Source organism: Camelus dromedarius, chromosome 3 (assembly GCF_036321535.1).
Source record: "Camelus dromedarius isolate mCamDro1 chromosome 3, mCamDro1.pat, whole genome shotgun sequence".
Taxonomy (NCBI): domain Eukaryota; kingdom Metazoa; phylum Chordata; class Mammalia; order Artiodactyla; family Camelidae; genus Camelus; species Camelus dromedarius.
The window spans coordinates 27,550,691-27,566,053 of NC_087438.1; the positions used below are offsets into that span (position 1 = coordinate 27,550,691).

The window sequence follows — 15,363 nt, forward strand, 5'->3', positions numbered from 1 at the left end:
GGGATTTCAGGTGGGGCTGCATGGATGCTCTATCGGAGAACTGGAGACGCAGAAGATGTAATCAGGAGTGAATTGGAAAGCCCTTCTAGGATTTCCAGGTAACAGGACAAGATGCTACTCTGGGAATGGCAGTGAGGGCACATGTGAAAGGGATGGTGTTGGGAAGGGGTTGCTGAGAAGGAGGAAGGTGGTCCAAGTGAGATAAGATGAGAACTGGAAGGTGAGAAGAGTAGCAGAGCTACTAAACAAGAAGAGGGATGAGCCACAGAAAGTACGTGTTATGTTTGATTAATTGACTGACACAGAATGTCAAAGACAGTAAGAAGCTGAAGATTTCTCAGTGCCTATACTCAGAATATTTAAAAGATGATAGATTACTTGCTCTGGTAGGGATATAGGAAATGGAGGATAAATAGTTAAAGCTTTGTAATAGTCTGGGTCAACTGGTATTTGTACATTCATTTCAGACAGTGCATCAAATATGACTGATTTCCTGGGAAATTTTATGTATCTAAAAGAAAAGTTTCCAATTAGCATCTGTTTCACTTAGACCATGTACATGGCAAAGACCAGGCAATCTGTCATGTGTCCTAAATTATTTGAAAAGCTGTCTACATTAATCAAATTAATTGTGTAGGGCTAGCCTCTGGGTTCTTAGACTATTTTTAAACACACATACAAGATGTTTCTACTTGTTCTTTAAAAAGTCGATTTTTTAAAACATGGTTATGTCTAATGACTTTTTTCCCCTTCAAAATCCTGTGTTTAGAACAATCCTTGATGGCTTGCAATAAATCATTTCCGATTTCACTCTCTTCTGAGGCAATGCTATCAAACCTATGGTTTAAAAAACCAGTTATATATCCAACAGCTCCTAAATGTATTTTTCCAGCTCTGACCTCTCCTCTGACTCAAATACCTGCTGCCTCTTACACATGTCTACGTGGAGGTCTAAGAGGCATTTCAACCTAACAGAACCAAAACAGAAGTCTTAATTCTCTCTGTTTCTCATCCTTTAACCTGCTTCTTCCTCATTTTTCTCTCTCAATTGATGATGCCAGGATCAAGTTTGTTGCTCAGATTAAACACTTACAAAGTTATCCTTGGTTCTTCCTTATTCCTCTCATCCTCAACATTGGCATCACTAGTAAATTAGGTTTACTCTGTAAAACTGTGAATCTTCCCACTTTTCCCCAACTACTTTTGACTGTCTTCCCTTTTAACATTGAATCCATTAAAGACAAGTTAGCCAGAGGAATCTCTAAAAAGTTCAAATCAAAGCATGTCTGAACATCTCTCTCATCCATAGAATAAGAACCTATGTGATCCTGTGTCCATTTACCTCTCTGATTTTAGCGATCACTGCCCCTTCCCACGTGATGGTATAATTTCACTAGATTGTGTTCTGCTCCTTGAAGAGTCCAAAGTTATCTGTTCTTTATGGACTTTCATGTTTATCAGCCTGGACCATTCTCCTTCTAGAGCATCATATGTCTGGATCCTTTTAGTCCTCCAGTTTTTAATCTTAAATTTCGTTTTGGTTTTTTTTTTTTTTTTTTTTGGTTTAGCCTTACCTGATACCCTGTCACAATCAGAATCTACCGAGGAAAATGAAACCATTTTTAAGTATTTAAAACAGGAAATTTAACATGCAGTATTGGTTACTCGTGTGGTGGAAGAGCTGAGAAGCCAAACAGGGGATGGTAAAAAAACAAAAACAAAAACAAAAACCTAGAGCTTGGCAAGAGCAGAAAGCGACTACTAACCTTAGGCGGGAGGGATAAAAAGAGGAGGTAGGATTACTGAAGTCCAGGACCACAGTAGAAGCTAGAACCACAACCACCATGGCTGGCAAGAGCCAGGGAGGTACAGCCTCTGCTGCAGACATTACCCAAGGCAGGGAGAGAGAGGAGTAATGCCCTGGTTTCTCCCTCCTTCTAGTGCTCAGACGTTCCATTGGTTAAACCCAGACATACATTCACTAACATAGGAACCTGTAGGTTATACATGGCAAGGTCAGCCCCATTACAGTACAGAGCAGAGCAGAAGATGGGGGAGAATTTTTTTTAAATTTTTATTGAAGTATATTCAGTACAATGTTGTGCCAGTTTCTGGTGTACAGCATAATAGTTCAGTCATACATATACATACACATATTCATTTTCATATTCTTTTTCATTATAGGTTACTACAAGATATTGAATATAGTTCCCCTGTGTTACTCAACATAAACTTGTTGTTTATCTATTTTATTTGTAGTAGTTAGTATCTGCAAATCTCTGACTCCCAATTTATCCCTTATGCCTCCCTTCCCCCTCTGGTAACCATAAGTTTATTTTCTATGTCTGTGAGTCTTCCTGTTTTGTAAATAAGTTCATTTGTCTTTTTTTTTTTTTTTGATTCCACATATAAGTGATATCATATGATATTTTTCTTTCTCTTTCTGGCTTACTTCACTTAGAATGACAGTCTCCATATCTATCCAGGTTGCTGCAAATGGCATTATTTTATTCTTTTTTATAGCCGAGTAGTATTCCATTGTATAAATATACCACATAGTCTTTATCTAGTCATCTGTCGATGGACATTTAGGTTGTTTGCATGTGTTGGCTATTGTATATAGTGCTGTTATGAACATTTGGGTGTATGTATCTTTTTGAATTAGAGTTTGGGGGAGAAATTAATCTGAATGGAATAAAATCAAGGATGGGTATATCACCCAACTTAAAGGAGTCCCAGACACTTCCTTACCCAGACACGTCCTAACCCATTATTCTTTTTTTCATCACAGCACATGTTCTCACAAGTATATTTGTTTATTTTTTATCATCTTTTTTCTCTAGTTCATGTCTGACACAACAGCTGGCATCTTTTATCTGTTCAGAAATGATTGTCAAATAAATACAAAGAGGAGACATTTTTCTCTATAAGGTCACAGTAGAAAAGATACATAAAGGAAGCTTTTAATAATTTTCCAAGTTTGTACATGGTGTAACTAGAAACCAAAGCTGGGTTATTCATTAAATCAGTAGTAGATACACATTCCTTATGGATTCTCTACCGTAGCAGGGGAGGGTGGTGGTATATTTTTCTGAAGAAATGATTATAAACACTTTTTAAAATAAGTACCTGCTGATTCAGTCTTGGAGTTTAGTTTTTAATTTTCTTAGCAACAGTCTTCTTTAAGGAAAACTTTATTAAAAATATAACATGCTTTAAGAATATCAGAGAATGTTTTTTGGTTACAGGTAAGTTTTTCTAAAATGAAGAAATTCTAAGAAATACTTAAATACCTAAAAATTTTTGAGTGCCTCCTTTTTCTTCAAATTACCAATTCTCCCAATTAGTAATAAATATATTGTGTTCTTGCTGCTTAAACACATTTAGCTCAAAGATCTCAGAGCACTGTAGACACAATTTAGCATTATCATTCTCCTATTTTTAGTTGAGAAACATGAGATTTAGGAATACCAAGAGGTTTCTCTCAGAATTATAGCATCAGAATACCAAAGGACCCTTAACAAGATAATCAAATCCACTCTCTTTGCTTCCAAAGTATGCATTGAATTACTGAGCTGAAACAGGATTATATCTAAATCCTCATTTGTTAAGGGCTCTTGGGGAAGGAGATTGTAATGACCCCTTCTAACAGCATTTACTGTTCATAAATGTTTCCTGATATTTACTCTATGCCCCTCACACTACAACTTAAGCCTATTTGATCTCACTCCTTCCTGACCTGATGTAATATCCTCAATTTTGTATTGCTTTTTAAGTTTTTCATACACAAAAATCTCATCTCTATAACAAGGTCATTAATAAGAATTACTCTGCTTTACACTGTTTCAGTTCCCCCCAGAGTACAGGTTCAGGGATGTGTCAACCGCCCAATGGACTAGTGATGAACTTTCTGTAAGTTGAGAAATTTTGTAAAGGCATAGCCACAAAAGCATTTAAGAGTATCAGACTTGATTTACTTTGAAACTTCAGGTCAAGTGCATCAGGTCCTAAAAGATTTCTATCACTTCTCAATTCTCAGCAAGATTTCTTTCCAAACAGTTAGAAAGGTTAGGACTGAATGATAATGTTGTCGTCTCTCATGCTTGGTGTTGCCATTCACATTGATGCATAGAAGTAAATATGCCCAGAAATACTCAAGTACCTCGTCAAATGCCAGTGATAAAGATTGTAGCGTAAGAATCTGTTTTGAGTGGAGAAAGCAAGTACATGAGTGATGTACACATGTAATCCACATGCTTTGGGGGCACAAAGAGATTAAATGATAATAATAGGTCAGCCTTTACTGAGTGCTTGTTATGTGCCAGTCTTTAAATCCCTTTGCATGCATTCACTTCGTTAATCTTCCCAGTGACTCTATGGGTTGACACTATTATTATCTCATTCTAAGAAAAAGGAAAGCTGATGTACAGAAATGTTAAATGTCCGAGAGCATATGGTTGATAAGTTGCAACGCTGATTTTCAAATCCAAGAACCTGTGCTCCTAACGACTAAACTACAGCTTCTGCTGGTGAGGGAAAGGGGACTTTAATAGGAAGTGTCCAGGAAATGGCATATGGTGGTTCTGGTTTCAGTTCTCACTGCAAGAAGAAGTGACTGTTGCTTGCGACAGCAGACAGAAGACCACTGCTCTCCCAGAGGAAACGCAGCTGCAGGGAGAAGGCACTTGCAGACACAGAGTACAGTGCAGCCAAGCCACGGTCAGCATTTGAGGGAAGCAGAACTTGATGAAGCACTTCATCGATAAAGAGGAGCCATGGCATGAATAGTGACCTAGACTTAGAAAAAAGAGCCCTGAAGAAAGAAATGGACATTGCAGCCCCCACTAGATGTCATATTGTGCAGATAACTACATACACAGAGAAGAGCATCAGAGACGATCAGATCTGTTCCCATAGCCTCTAGCCATGTAGATAAGTCTTATGACTAGTTGCTTAGGAGAACACGGGATGATCTCTATAAATCATTGTTTATAATTAGCAAATTAAAGTGCATAAAACTCTTACTTGAGAGTGTGGGTGTAATCATTCTAGGGAAATCCTTTCTTCATCTTGCAGAAGTTCCAAGTCAAAAGAGTCCTTCTATGTGTTGCTAGGCCTGAGTCCCTGGATGAAAGAGTAGGATGAACACCCACTCTGTGTCCAGAATTTGTTCAGTGTCGGCGAGATTTAAGTGCCACATGCTGCAGATACATGATATATATGTTAGCATTATCACCTGGGGTTATACTGAAAATGGAAGTTCCAACAATTTCCCCAGCTATTAAATAGGTACACACATACATAACCGCACGTACATTCACACCCTTATTCTTCCAACGCATTGCCCTCTCTCACTCCAGTCTCCTCAGTTGATTGTCAAGATCTCCCTGCCCCACTATCCTGAAGAGACACTATTTTACAATTTTACATTATTCTCTGCAGACACAAAGTGATGCCACATCCTCCATGTCTGTGCGCTGTCAAGCTTGCTCTGGTTGCTTCAGCTAGGAATGACTTTCCAACTTTCACATTTATCCAAGTTACTCTTTAAGGCTCAAATCAAATGTTATTTCCTTAGATGAGAGTCTCCACAAAGCCTGGTCACTCGCATCTCTATCCCCCTTTGATATCTCCTGTGAATGTGTCTTTGGTAATCAGTCACATGGCGCCCTGCACATTGCTGTGTTTCATGTGTGTGTGACTTGTCTGACAAATCAATCATCTATTTATGGGGCCTAGGAACTGACTCTTAAACTTCTTGGCCTTGCCCAACTCCTAGGACAATGGCAGACATATAGCTGACTCTCAATGCACAATTGTTTGAGATAAAATTGATTGAAAGCACATAATTGTTTTACTTTGGACGAACTGACGTCAATAAGTAAATTATTTTTGAAGGACATTTCCCCCCCTTGTGTTCCAGAGGGACCTGTGGGTCACACTGCATATCAAAAAGAATCAGAGTTCACTTTAAATCCACTGCATGTTCAATGAGATGGATTGAGTATATCCCCTTCTCGCTACGTGCTTTTTAAGCTGGGTAATTAACGGATCTCTAATGTTGGACAAAAAAGCATTTCATTGGGAGAGAAATGGAGGGGGAATGTCTTGTTCTCATAGAAGTGTGCAACTGTTTGAGCATAAATATAATTTTTTGACAGTCCTGTAGTTGAATCTTTCACATGGAGTTGATGCCCAAGTTATGACAGTGTAAGTCTTCTATGTTCAGAAATTGGATCAATTCAGTTTTATCAGCATTGATATTTGGGAAGGCTGCCTGAATGGACCCGTGAGAAATAATTAACATAAAATATAAGATTTACCTAGTGTGTTAAACTCAATAACCATATAGTGTAGTGATTATGCCTCAGCCTCAAACTTTCTAATCCCTCTTGATAACTACAATATCTGTGAATCCATCAGCTACAAAGTTACCTAAAACGTTCTTCAATTAATTTGTGCTTTTAGTCTCAACCACCTCCTGAAATGATGACTTTAATGATACTAGTAATACTGGGGCCAACACTTAGGAAATCCAATAGGTCCGAAATTATTTCAACTGAGAGCTTTACAGCAGCCCTGCAAAGAAGGTAATATTATGACTCTCTATTAGTTGTTCTTTGGACTTTATCTTTCTTCTCCTCAGTTTTCAGTATTTTGAGTGAACTTTTAGGGGGATTACCTCTAACCCTCAACAATATATTATCTCACTTTTTATGGTCATTTTTCAGTCCTTTATGGGCTTCTTGAAAAGGAATGATGCTAAAAGAATGATGTTAAAATCATATTATGTTGAGAGAGAAATACAGTTCTGCTTTGTACAGGGAAAGTATAATGACTCCTAAAATCATTTTTCATGTGCCCAACATTGTATTGGCTCCCTCAACCCCTGGTTATTGAGATATAATTGACATATAACTTTGTATTAGTTTAAGGTATACAGCATAATGATTTGATATATATACATATTGTGAAGTGATCACCACAATAAGTTTAGTTAACATCCATCACCTCACAGAGTTCACAAAGTTACACTTTTTTTTCCTTGTGGCTTTTAAAAAAATTCAGGGATACACAGTGATCAGTGTCCTTAAGGAGCAATGACTACCACAACCTTGGCTAGAATAGGTGCTTACTAATCATGTGTGAATCAAAAAAGAATGAGGCAAATAAATACTTTCTGATTCTTTTTCTCAAGCCCTAAATTATACATTCACAACCATTCTTTCAGTAAGTGTACCTGAATCCATGAATTCCTGCCCCTCTGGGTCTCATGTTATTTCCTAACTCTGTGAATGACACAGCCTCTTTTCAGTTACTCAAGCAAGAAATACAAGAGCCTTCCTTGACAGCTCTCTTTTCTTCATCTCTCTGTCCTTCTAGCTATAGTTTCACCTTCTAAACTTCTCTTGAAATCAGTCTACTCCTCCATGAACTGCTTTAATCCAAGTCACCATCACCTCTTACCTACACTACTGCCGTGGCTTCCCAGGTAGCCCACCTACATCTCCTTCTGATCCTCCCTCCCTACCCTAAGTCAATAAGCAGAATGACAACTTTAAACACAAACCTGATTGTGTTACCCTTCCATTGGCTTAAAGCACTCAGTGGTTTTCTCTTGACCTTAAGATAAAAACAAAACCCCTCAACTAGTCTTAGAGGACCTGCCCTCCCTCCCTTGCTTAGAAAGATGTCTGTGCATCTTGTATAGGAGACTCCATTCTCTCTTTATGACAACCACCCCGCCTGTCTGCCTTTCCTTGAGTATGTCATGCTTCTACCCTTGCACGTGAATTCCCTGCCGTAGTCTTCCCTCCCTTCTTCACTCCATGAACATCCTTCAGAAATCAATTTCTTGACTACAGGTCCTCTTCCCTGACAATTCTCACTATGTCATATCCTTCTACTGTCTTTCATTCATTCACTTATTCATTCATTCAGATAATCCAACAGTTATCCATTGAGCAGCTCTCTGTGGCAAGCTCTGTGCCAGGGGCCGGGGATGTAACAGTAAGCAAAGCATGGGTGGTTCCTGACCTCATTGTCCAAGAGCACAAATCTGTCTTCTTTCACACAGAACTTATTGCACACACAACTTGACATTTCTTTTTATTATTAGATTTATATCTGTTTCTTACATAGACTGTAAGCTCCATGCAGGTAAGGATTTTCCCCCACTGGTTTGTTTCTAGAAACCAGCACCCCATCTGACATGTAATAGGCATTTAATATATATATATTGGTTAAATTAACTTCAGAGATCAAGACCTAAATACTCTCATTAAAATTTATCTGCCACATCTCATGAATTGTAGTTTAATGTCAGCCACATTTTTAGTAATTTATTTTTTTATTAATTTACTTTATTGATTTAAATTAATTAATTTCAAAATGTTTATTTATTGCTCACTGATCAATGCTAGCTCATTCTTCTCTATAATCTCTCCAGATATTAAATGATAATACCTGTTTGGAGAAAGAATTCTGAAGTATTTGGGAAAGTTATTTCCAGCATAGGAGTATCCATTTGTTAATCACATTGAGTTTTCTATTTTTAAGCCTTAGTCAAAGTTTCTTATTTACATCTGAACCTTGAACCCAGTCTCATAGTTACTGAAGTACTAAAACAGATTTCCTAATGGCTTTCAAAAATCTAAATATATTACGCATACTTGTTATTTCCTTTCCCTTTCTTGAAAAAATAGTATTTCTCAATTTGTGTTCAGAGGGTTCCATGGTCAAAGACTACTAACTTAGACACAGACAAACCAGCTTCTTGCTGCAGCATTTTATAGAGCTCTCGCCCTGTTATTTCACACCGTGAATCCTGAAGTGCATATGTGTGGGAGGGTATTACATATTCAGAACACCAGCTTTTTCAAAAACATTGAAGAGCTGGACTCCTTTCTCTAAGAGCTCTTGTCTGAACGCTTTGGGAAATGCTACTTTTTTTTGCTTGTTTATTTTAAATATTTCCACATGCTTGTTTGTTTGTTTGCTTATTTATTTATTTATTGCTGGGGGTGGTCATTGTTTATTTATTTACATACATATTTTTTATTGCAGGTGCTGGGGATTGAACCCAGGACCTTGTGCTTGCTAACACACACTCTACCACGGAGATACACCCTCCCCCTGGGAAAAGCTACTTTTAAACCAGCCTGATTCTAGATGTAGCATAAAATGTTGGCAGATCACTATTTTAATTAATCATTAAAAAGTGAAAACTAGTGGTTACCGGTGGGGAGAGAGAAGAGGAAAAAGGCAAGATGGAGGTAAGGGATTAAGAGGTACCAACCACTATGTATAAAATAAACAAGCAGTAAGGATATACCGTGCAGCTCAGGGAAATAGAGCCATTATTTTGTAATAACTTTAAATGAACTTTAATCTATAAAAATATTAAATCACTATGTTGTATACCTGAAACTAATATAGTACTGTGAATCAACTATACTTCAAAAATAAATAAATAAATAAATAAATAAATACATATTAAAAAAAAATGGTTTCCATTTTCTCTGGCAGTCATCCAATTCCTGAAAGCCAATTCAATCCAGCAAATGCTTATTGAACGTCTATTATCTGCCCGTCCAGTGCTGGCAGCTCTCATGACCAAGAAGACTACGGTGACATCCTTGCTCTGTGGAGTGGGGAAGAGAAGAGAGCTGGGAGTGAGTCCCTGTGACATTCCAGGCCCCCTGCAATGCCAACACACAGCGCCCCTAAACGTGGAGATTCTTATTCCTGAGGATCAGGCAAGGGAGGTTCAGGTCACAAAGGTAGCAGGTGGGAGAGCTGGGAATCGAAGCAAGGCCTCCCCGCTTGCAGGCCTGTCTCTTGTTCCTTGGCCATAGCATCCTGACTCACATATAATCTTGTGTGAGAAGTTCTAAAAATAACATGAATTTTGTATAAATACATGAGTAAAGTCCCATGGAAAACATCAGGGCTGTTTTCCTGTTTCCAACAGATGGTGTTCTTCCTCTTCCCTAAAATGGGGTTTTCACCCAGAACCCCATTAGGAAAATGTGTTTTGGAGAAATATGCAGCTAGCAAACCCTCTGCCTCCACTGCTCTGTCTTCTTTAAGTAAATTGTGAAATTCCATTAATGCAGAAGTATAACCACTTCTCAGCAGAAATTCCTAACTTGTGTCTGTGGTTTAGGTTGGTGGCAGATGTGATTTCTTTCATATAATCTTAGAACTGGAAGGAAGTGATTGTCGTAAGGTCCCACTCATGCACAACCACAGCAGCTGAAACCTGGAAAGAGTTAAGGATTTGTCCAGAATCACATGAGAAATAATAGTACATGTAAATACTTACGAGATGCCGAGACCAATAGTCCTATGTATTGAGAATCAACCTTTATAATGTACTTGTTACATATTGTATGTTATCCCTATTTTCAGATGGAGTTTCCGAGGCTTAGGCAGGTTAAGTGACTTCTACGATGTCACATGTTGATAGGTGGTGGACGCTAGGTTGAAACAGTCCGTCCGACTCCAAGGCTTAGGCTCTTCCTCCCTGTCTCAATACTGTGGGCTCATCCAGATAAGCAACAAGGAATGATTCAGCGATTCCTTCAACCCCAAATCAAATGGAAAATCAGGAGGCCCAAGAAAGCCTTGAAATCACATCATTTACGTGAGATATGACTAAAAGACAATGGGTTTGGATTTTAAAAAGCGATGTCAGAGGTCCTTGATCCAAAGAGGGGTATTCCCTTCATGTACTCGTCACAGGAGGATGATTCATTTCAGTGGTGATGCCATTGAATCCATTTTGGGATTCCTTTTTATGCAATTATTTTTGTGAGCTGCAGTATTTTTTTTTAATAACCTCACTAGTGGTAAAATATTTTCCTTTGAGGACAGATTTAATTTTTCCCATCATTTGAAATCTAGTTTGCTGAATGAATGGGATCAAGCTGGGCACTGAGGGTCAATATCATGTAATGAGACCAGTTTCTTGAGTGGCTTGATATACAGACTCCAAAGGTTTTAACTAGAGTTAATCTTGGCCCTTTGGATCGTCAGAGATGCCAGTGGAAGCCAAGACTCTCTCAGATCTGCATGGAATCTGAGAGAGCTTCTAGACCCAGCCTATATGTACTGCATGAAGATAAAATAATTCAAAACAGCTACAAATGAATAAACAAATTCTTTATTATTCTTTATTTCAAGTGAGAATAAGATTATGATGATCGTTATAGTCATTTAATTATTTTTCTTGGAATAGTCAGTTCCTTATTTTGAAATCTTACCTATCTTTGAAGGCCCAGCTGCATCCTATTTGGTTAAAGACAACACCCTACTAAGAAAAACCTCTAAACCATGGCAACATTTGCTCCAATTTCTTAGAATCTAGTCAAATGCCACACTGTATTATTGTTTCACCTTTCATGGTGTCTGTCTTACCTTCCTTCAGGGACTATAATGTTTCTTAAGAAACTAAACAACTCAATTTTTAAAGTTCCTTTGTGTTTTTGTTTTGTTTTGTTTCGCCCTGTGGTGGAGGCACTGTACAATGAGTGCATTTAAGATGCAATGCTTCCCTCAACTGCATCCTCATTTTTGTATGTCTGCTCTCTCTGAGTATAAACTGAGTTCCTGGAAGATTGTCAGTATTCAGTATCTTCTTCCCTTTGACTTTATTCACTCTGATCTCCATTTTCCCTGAAAACTTCCTTTTACCAACATTCCTTTTTTATGTGAGGAAACTGGATTGGCTATGGTTATATTCAGTGGTTGACTGAAGTGTAAAGTTGAGCTATTTTTAAGGGCTTCTGGTCAATGTATGCAGCCTTCTTCGCTAATCTAGGCTCAATCTTCTAAAACAAAATTTCTGTATTCAGAATGAGAAAAGTTTTCTGGGATAAACAAAATTTCTATTCTACTAGATTAAGAGGCCCAAATTTCTTGAATTTATGGCCTCAGGACTGTCTACCACGAAGTCTGTTTTCGCTGTTTGATAGGACTGAGCTCAAGTCAAAGCTATTTCTTGAGGTCTGTTTGTAAAATACCTAGTCTCTGTCCCTGGCAGATTTTTTTCCTTTCAGCAGTACTAGGTTGAGTCATAGCTACAATTCCATTCTGAGAGCACCTCAGAACAAAACAAGGCAGCCTGGGGCATCCCCCAAATCCCAGATTTTAAAATCCATCAGCTCCCTGTAGAGGAAGTCAGTGGTGAGTGAAAAGTGGACTTTTCTCCCCATTGAACAGGAAGTGTGCTCGGTCTTGGAAGGACTGGAGAAAAATGCAGAGAGGGTGCCTTCCTACTTTTTCCATCACAGAGGAAGAGTAAATTGAGAGGCCTGGGAAACCACAAAGAATAAAATATTGCTGGCCAATGGAAACAGACACATTCGGAAATTGGGAAGTCAGCCTTCTGCTCCAGCAGTGGTGTCAGTGAATGACACTCTAGCCTTGGCAAGCCTTTGGGAGTGCAGGACAGTCTTTGATGCTTGCTAGTGGGAAAACTTCAGAAGAGTTAGTCCATGAAGAGAGACTAGAAAGGTGGGGTGATAAATTACAGTAGGAATCTATAATGGAGCTCAGTTTTTACAAATCTTATATCTTCGTATTCTTCCTGGTTCACCGTAACACATGGCATGAGCATTCACAGAGCATATCCAGCAAGGTATTCCAAAATCCCAGCACATAGATTTATAAAACCAGTGTTTATCAAAGCTGTCTCATTCTCTTGTAAAAATGTGACACAGAAAGGCCACCTGGAAAATTAAACTTGAATTGTTTTGTATCAAGCAAAGTCAAGGCAATAGCCTCAATAAGATTGAAGAGGGTTTGAACCAAGCGGTATGACTTAGTAGATGACCCATCTTAGCAAACCGGAACGTAAAGTTTCAGAATTGTTCCTAAGGGTTTGGATGGTAAAACGAAGTAATTTCCCATAAAGTACTCTTAAAATATAGATTTCTGCTCTTTATCACCACACCACAACCCCCTCCTCCGCCCACTCCCACCCTTAAAGACTCTGATTCATCCCTCTGTGTTTAGGAATCTGTTTTCAACAGCATGTAAACAGCCACGTTTGGGAACCTCTGGTCAAGGGAACCAACCAATCAGGATAATTTCTGCCAGTGGGTTTCCATTCTGAATGCATGTTAATTCCTGTGGGACATTTTAAACAATACCAGTGTTGGAGGTTCCTCTCCCGAAGACTCTGAGTTAACTTATCTGAAGTGTAAATTTCTTAAAAGCCCTCCAGACAATCCTAAAGTGTAACCAAAATGGTGAACCACTGACTTAAGCCAAATCAGACCCCAAACTTCCCCTTCTGAGACTTTTTGACCTGCATGCATTTGACTTTCAAAATAGTGACATTCAGTTTTTAAAAATTTAATACACTATTCTTTCTACTCTTGATCAAGAATTCCAAAGTATTATAAGGTATACATTTATACATTATTTTAAAATTGAAGTATAGTTGATTTACAATGTTGTGTTAGTTTCTTGTGTACAGCAAAGTGATTCAGTTATACATATGCATATATTCTTTTTCATTATAGGTTACTACAATCTATTACATATAGTTTCCCTGTGCTATACAGTAGGACGTTGCTGTTCACCTATTTTATATGTAATAGTTTGTACCTGATCATCCTAAAATCCTAATTTATCCTTCCCCACTTCCACTTTCCCCTTGGGTAACCATAAGTTTGTTTTCTATGTCTGTGAATCTGTTTCTGTTTTGTAAATATGTTCATTTGTGCCTTTCTTTTTTTTTAGATTCCACATATAAATGATATATTATATTTGTCTTTCTCTGTTTGTCTTACTTCACTTAGTATGATAATTTCGAGGTCCATCCATGCTGCTGCAAGTGTCATTATTTCATTTTTTATAGCTGAGTAGTATTCCATTGTATATATACACCACAACTTCTTTATCTGATTATCTGTCAATGGACATTTAGGTTGCTTCCATGTCTTGGCTATTGTAAATAGTGCTGCTATAAACATTGGGATGCATGTATCTTTTCAAATTAAAGTTTTCTCTGGATATACGCTGAGGAGTGGGATTACTGGATCACAGGGTAAGTATTTTTAGTTTTTTAGGGTATCTCCATACTGCTTTCCATAATGGCTACACCAAACTACATTCCCACCAACAGTGTAGGAGGGTTCCCTTTTCTCCACATCCTCTACAGCATTTATTGTTAGTGGACTTTTTAATGATGGCAATTCCGACTGGTGTGAGGTGATACCTCATTGTAGTTTTGATTTGCATTTCTCTGATAATTAGTGATACTGAGCATCTTTTCATGTGCCTATTGGCCACTTGTATGTCTTCACTGGAGAAATGTCTATTTAGGCCTTCTGCCCATTTTTTGATTGGGTTGTTTGCTTTTTGTCATTGAGTTGTATGAGCTGTTTGTATATTCCAGAAGTTAAGTCCTTGTCAGTCTCGTTGTTTGCAAACATTTTCTCCCAGACCATAGATTGTCTTTTCATTTAGTTTATGGTTTCCTTTGCTGTGCAAAAGCTTGTAAGTTTAATTAGGTCCCATTTACCTATTTTTGCTTTTATTTCCATTGCCTTGGTAGACTGACCTAGGAAAACACTGCTTTGATTTATGTCAGAGAATGGTTTACTATGTTCTCTTCTAGGAGATTTATAGTATCTTGTCATATGTTTAAGTCTTTAAGCCATTTTGAGTTTATTTTTCTGTATGGTATGAGGGAGTGTTCTAATTTCATTGATTTACATGCAACTGTCCAGTTTTCCCAACACCACTTGCTGAAGAGACTGTCTTTTCTCCATTGTAAATTCTTGCCTCCTTTGCCAAAGATTAATTGACTGTAGGTGTGTGGGTTTATTTCTGGGCTCTCTATTCTGTTCCATTTGATCCATATGTCTATTTTTGTGCCAATACCACACTCTCTTGATTACTGTAGCTCTGTAGTATTGTCTCAAGTCTGGGAGGGTTATTCCTCCAGCTTCATTCTTTTTCTTCAGTATTGCTTTGGCAATTCTGGGTCTTTTGTGATTCCATGTAAATTTTAGGATTATTTTATTATTATCTAGTTCTGTGAAAAATGTCAAGCAGGCTACATACTTAAAGTGACCTCTATCAAATACACTTACCTTTTAACACCAAAATTAATTTTATTTTCATGACCTTCCTTAGGATTTTGCTTGGCTACAGTAGCAGCAGAAGTAGAAGAGTCTGTGACACAAGCCTTTTTTTCCCCCTAAATGGTTAAATTTCTCTTCCAAATTGCCTATACTTTTTAAAAAGAGAATATACCCACCAAAAGATAGAGATGGTGAGGAGACCTCTTCAGAATAAACAGATGATCCCCTAAGCCCAAAAGCCTGGCCAGGAATAAGAAGACTG

The 15,363-nt window shown here is 37.9% G+C and overlaps 1 protein-coding gene across 2 annotated transcripts in view; it reads right to left on the minus strand.

The window, feature by feature from the left end:
• The window catches only part of DAB2 (DAB adaptor protein 2), a 164,502-nt gene that overhangs the window by 82,195 nt on the left and 66,944 nt on the right, over positions 1–15,363 (minus strand). The window contains exon 2 of one of the 2 annotated variants that reach the window (XM_064480268.1): positions 5,026–5,201. The exons of the other annotated variant lie outside the window; for it this stretch is intronic. The gene's annotated coding sequence lies outside the window, so the exon portion shown is untranslated. The remainder of the gene's footprint in view (positions 1–5,025; positions 5,202–15,363) is intronic. 2 annotated transcript variants of the gene reach the window in all.